Here is a 6,000-nt window from a genome sequence, read left to right as displayed (position 1 = left end):
ACAAATTCTTTCTCCATCTGTTTCATTTGTTTGCTGAAATGAAAAGGATTTGCCTCTAAATTTTTCCTTTTCTGCTGCTTCTTTCTTTCAGAAACAATTTTCCTCTTGTAGGAACATGGTGTGATGTAAACTAATATATCTTCAATGGAAAGTTCAGGACTTAATAGGACTTTCTGATAGAAAAGTTCATTCTCTCCGTTCTTCCTGTTATTCTGTAAAGTGTTCCTATTTCTTGGGCCATTTCTAAAACAGCTCTATTGTTAATATTTAGGTATTCTGGCTCAAAGTCACTAGGCATACTAATACACAAGGAAGAGAAATACACATTTTTATTTCTGTTTTCCTTGTTCTTGGTATCAGAAACCAGTATAATAATTTTATTTCCTATTTCAGACCAAAGCTATGTGGCTTTTTTCATTGGATAAGAGTATGTCTGTGGAAAATATTAGTTTTTCTTTGGAGCAAGCACTAAACATTAGTGTTAGTCTAATGCTAACACATTAGTGTTAGCCTTTGGAGCAAGTGAGTCACTTGATCCTGTGGTAAGGAGGCACCGTGATTTAAATGTGTCCCCACGGTTCATGTGTTGGCAATTTAATCCCCAATGCAGCAGTGTTGGGATGTGGGGCCTAATAAGAGGTGATTAGGTCATGAGGGCTCTGACCTTATGAGTGAATTCATGTCATTATTGCAGGGGTGGGCTAGTTATTGCAACAGTGGCTTGTTATAAAAGTAAGTTTGGCTCCCTCTTGCTCTCTCACTCTCTCTTGCCTTCTTGCCTTTTGCCATGGGATGGTTCAGCACAAAGGCCCTCATCAATACGAGCATCTTGGTATTGGTCTTTCCAACCTCCAGACTGTGAGAAGTTCATTTCTTTCTTTATAAATTACCCAGTCTGTGGTATTCTGTTACAGCAGCACAAAGCAGACTGAAGCAGGAAGTGACTTATTTTTAAGGAAAAGACAGATACAGTTGCCTAACAAGAGGTGTGTTTCCTCATTTTTAAGTCATTCCCACATTACTACTGTTGAAAACTCTTCTCTAATGGGGAGAACTTACTGAAGACTTAGACTACTGGAAAGGGGATACCTGCAGGTGAACACAGAGGATCCTCCAAAGGAGGTATCAATGAAGGGCTATCTCCTGACTGCAATGAGAAACACGGCTCCCAAAGGTCCTGTACACTAAAGAGAAGAGAGATCATTCAAAGGCAAAAGGAATGGTTTATAGGCATGGCTCTGCTTCATGGGACTTCCCACTGAAGACCCATAGGTGCTTAAGCTCTATGGATGTTGAATTCTTTTTCCACCTGGCTGTCTAGTTTTGGGTCTTTGTAATTGCACCTCTCCCAAGGTTCTCTAAGATTACCTTTCCCTGTATTAGTTAGGGTTCTCCAGAGGAACACAGCCAATAGGATATGTGTCTGTGTATATGCATATAATATATAATGTATTAGAAGGAATTGGCTCATTTGAGACTGGCAAGTCTCAAGTCTCAAGCTCTGCAGAGTGAGTCAGCAAGCTGGAAAGCCAGGAGAGCCAGTGAGTTAGTCTAAGTGCAAGTCTGAAGACTTGAGAACTGAGAGAACCAATGGTATAGTTCTCTAAAGACCTGCAGGTTGAAAGAACAGGAAGAACTGATGTTTTGGTGTGAGTCCGAAGGCAAGAAAAAAACCAATGTCAGTTCAAGTGCAGTCAAACGGAAGAAATTCTCATACTTGGAGGAGAATCAATCCTTTATTCTATTCAGGCCTCTAATTGATTGCCTGAGGTCACCCATCTTAGGGAGGGTAATCTGCTGAAGTTGGTCTAACAATTTAAACGTTTACTCATTCAAAAACACTCTCACAGAAACACCCAGAATGTTTTACCAAATATTCAGATATCCCATGACTCAGCCAAGTTAACATACAACCATGACATTCCTTAATCCCCCCTGCCAACACACACACACACACACACACACACACACACACACACACACACACACCACCAGGCTTTCTTCTCTTTTCCTGGCCAAGATAGTCTCATCAGAAATTTCCAGGGCCAGCATCAACTATTTTCAATTTTATCACTTTTGCAAGTGAGGTTTGAAACTGAGTTAGTGGGCAGAATGTTTGCTAGGAGTGCTCCCTTGGGATCCATACCTGTGGCAAGAAGAGAAAGAGGTAGGATTTGGGCAGAAAGAGAAATCTAACTGTGATGCAGCCTGACCACAGCTTGGCTGACCTCACAGGGAGCTCTGGAACCAAAATGATCCAGTGTAGTGGTACTGAGTTGGGCCAAACGGGTCAAGTTTTTACACTCCCTTCTTCATCAGCCACTGGATATGGGTCATCTTGTAAATATTGCAACCTTGGATGAGGCAGCTAGCTCTCTGCAGCTAGGCTGTCTCTGAGGAAGCTGACAGCTGATGTATCTCTGGCAACAGCATCCCCTTCTGCTGGGGCAACAAGTCTGCATTGGAAGGAGCTGTGGGGGTGCTCTCATGTCCACCACAGTGGTTATGGTTTAAAGGCTGGGTCCTGTTTTGGGGGACTTCGTTGATTATCAACATTCTCTTTTTGAAAGTTAAAAAAAATTAAACATTTATTATTTTCTTTATATCCATGCTATAAAAATTCTTCTCAAGGAAGTATGAAGATCTCTTAATGACTGGGGGTGGGAAGGAGGGGAGAGGTTTACATAGGGATGTGCTTTAAAAAGACAAATATTGAACAACAATCAGAATTTTAAAATTATATGAAGGATCATTCTCTTTTAGAGTAGAAATGATTTGACTTAATTCCTTGTTTGCTATTCTTAGGGCTCAATTTGGCTTAATTTTCATCCTAAACTATGAAAAAACCAGGTTTTTGTACATTTACCTACAGTCTATGACAGAACTGAGAGTCGTGATAAAATTATCTCCATCCTAGATAGAAATCTAATCTCCCCAAATAAGAACTTTCAGATCTTCAGTTTAAAAGTGTTGCCTACTTCCAATGCCAGAATTGACCTGATTCATGAGCAGACTAGATATAGGTTTCAATTCCAGATATCCTGCTTGGTAGCAAAAAAAGAGATCAGCCAGCTGAATCACATTTTAATATTTTCTATCCATACTGAATACTTTGAGTCTAATAGCAGAGCATAAAAACCCAACTCAGCTGAAATATGAACTACCATTTGTTATTATCAATGCTGTGTTTCATCATTATCAGCCTCATATTTCAAGAGGACAGCTGGCACTTCCAAGGTCAATGACAGTTTTATATAAAAACTCCAAATGAAAGGACTGCAGAGATCAAAGATTTGGGACAATCATATAGAGAAAGATTGCCATAAGCTAGCTCATCCATTCCAAAAATTGGGTTTTTATTTTTGGTAACTATGATAAAAGGGGCAGAAAGATATTTAAAAGGAGGATTTAATAAAAGTTATGAAGATGAGACTACACTTTCCAAAATAAGTAAAACATTCCACAGAAGTTAAGGAGAAATGCGAGTCAATAATTGTTACTGCTGAATGTCCACTCCCTGTTGGTGAATCATTGTGAAAAGGCCTGACGCTAATATGCAACAATTTAATTATACAGCAGGATAGTAATGATCTTGCAGACAGATGAAAACAAATCAAAATCAGCTCAGTGGTACCAAAGTATAGATGTAGGCATGCTGTGCTAGACTTTCAATGACCTTGAAGCTTGTATTTACATTAATGGAAGAGGGAAAAGCTTTTTGATTTTTGTAAATAAACAGAAATCAGAATTATTCTCACTTTTTTCTTGCTGCAGGGGAATACTGGGATTATTATGAGAAACTATTGAAATCCAGAATATTCAGCCGAGAAGACGCCAGCATCTACTGCAGTGATCTTGATCCTGTCCATGAATGAAGTAGAATGAGATCGGCATTTGGGAGCAATGGAAGGAAACACAAGATGTTCCCAATTATTCCAATTTTCCATGCTACCCTCCTCACTCATTTGCCTTCATTTTGAAGTCATGAGTTGAAGCTGTTTGGAGAATAGTGTGGAGAAGAAAGAGTGACCTCTAGCTAGAAAAATGGAGAACATTGCCGGGACACAGGAGAGATGTGAACTAAGCAAAGTTTAACCTTCAGGCTTCGGCAGTATTTGTGCGCATTCTTTGGGCCTCCCTGACACTCCAAACCCATTTTTTGTTATCAAATTGTATGTTCTGGTTTACCAAGAAATTGGAGGGATCCACATACACAAAAGTCTGTTTTACTTATGAAAGCAGTATTTTATTCGAAATATTGAACAGAGGTTGAAAGTAAAGGTGTTATTCCCAGTCCCATGTCGAACTCACCAGTCCCAAACCCCACTGGGCCTGCTCTGGATTATGGCAACATCATCATGGAGGCTGTGACTCTCTTCAGCTCAAGCCATTATCGTGGGATCTGTGAGCTCATGGCAGAAGGTAAGTCTGGAGTTCTCTTAGATATGATGCATGAATGAGCTGTATAGAACCCCTCTGCAGTGGACTGAAAATAAAATGTAAAGTTAATGCAATTCCTCACCTTACACTTCATTTTTGAGACTATATGGAAAGAGATACTGTAAGAACTGATTTCTGGTGTTGCCATCAGCAGTGGAAGGTGCTGAGTTAGGGGAGTCATGGAAGGCAAATTTTTGTGCAACTTCTCTTACAAATTCTAGATGCTCAGCAAATAAATGTTTGTATCCTTTCTGGAAATATGTGGTGTCCATGCTGGGGCTTGGATTGAGCCTGACACTGAACCATGGTCCAAGTTTACTCTGAGACAATCTGAAAGCAGAGTGTGAAAAAGAGTGGTGGGAGATAAATCGTTAGGGGACAGTGGCATGCCTTACACTGTTTGGGATGCCGTAGCAAACAGCAGTCGATGCACTGGGTGGCTATAAAGGAGGCAAACAATATGCATGTTCACTGATGGCAAACAGGATATGTCTTTGCTATTTTCCTCCTAGGTGCTAGTTTAACATGGTCCACATATTTTACTGCCATTTATCTACTTTATTGTCCCTGTCCTTATTGGAATATTTTCCCATTGCGTATATTAGTGCTCGGCACATAGTACATGCCTGATTAAAAATTTTGGTCCCACCTGTTATCCCAGTTTGTGAGGCCAAGATAGGAGGATCACTTGAAGCCAGGAGTTCAAAATCAGCCTGGGTAACATAACCAGAGCTCCATCTTTATTAAAAAAGAAAGTAAAATTTGGAATCAATTGTTTATATGAACACTACGCTTTTGCCTATACTTTGTCAGTCAGTGATCTGTGTTGTAATCATGTTTCTCTACGTAGCACCCATTTTGTCATTGTTTTTATTGGCATCTTGGTAACATGAATTTTTTAATATAGTGCATTTAAATTAGCTTCCTTTATAGTTGTTGCTATTTATATACAGTTACATAAGTTCTTCATTTTTCCAAAAACATACTCTCCTATCTCTTAAGTGGTTAAGGCTTTAGAGGAGTTACATATCTTTTAGTTGAGCTTATTTCTGAATACTCACACATTTTGAAAATTTTATTTTTTGTTCTTAATGTCAATCTTAATTATTATTGCTTACTACATTTTAGCTTCACATATTATACATACAGCAACCTTGTTAGCTTCTGCTAGGAATCAAAAGAGTTTATGTGTAGATTCTTTGATATTTTCTATGTACACAGAAATATCATCTTAGAAAATTACCAATTTTTATCTCTCCTAATCTTTTCAATATCACATAATTTTCATTTTTACTGTGATATTGAAAACTTTTATTACAATGTGAGATGGAAGTAGTGATAGTGTGCGTCTCTGTGTTATTGCATATCAAAGCAAAGTTTTCATGTGTTACTACTAAGTAACATATATTCAGTAGGTATTTTTGTAGATAACCTTAGGTTGATTAATTAAGTCCTCATTTACTTTTAGATTTCTAAAAGTAAAGTAATGAAGTAATGTTATATAGTATTAAATGAAGTATGAAGTCATGTTAAATAGTATTAAATGATTTTCCTGTTTCT

The sequence above is a fragment of the Cebus imitator genome, unplaced genomic scaffold (genome assembly GCF_001604975.1).
Source record: "Cebus imitator isolate Cc_AM_T3 unplaced genomic scaffold, Cebus_imitator-1.0 Scaffold467, whole genome shotgun sequence".
Classification (NCBI taxonomy): Eukaryota; Metazoa; Chordata; class Mammalia; order Primates; family Cebidae; genus Cebus; species Cebus imitator.
The sequence above is the reverse complement of the archived record's forward strand: the minus strand, read 5'-3'. Positions refer to the sequence as shown.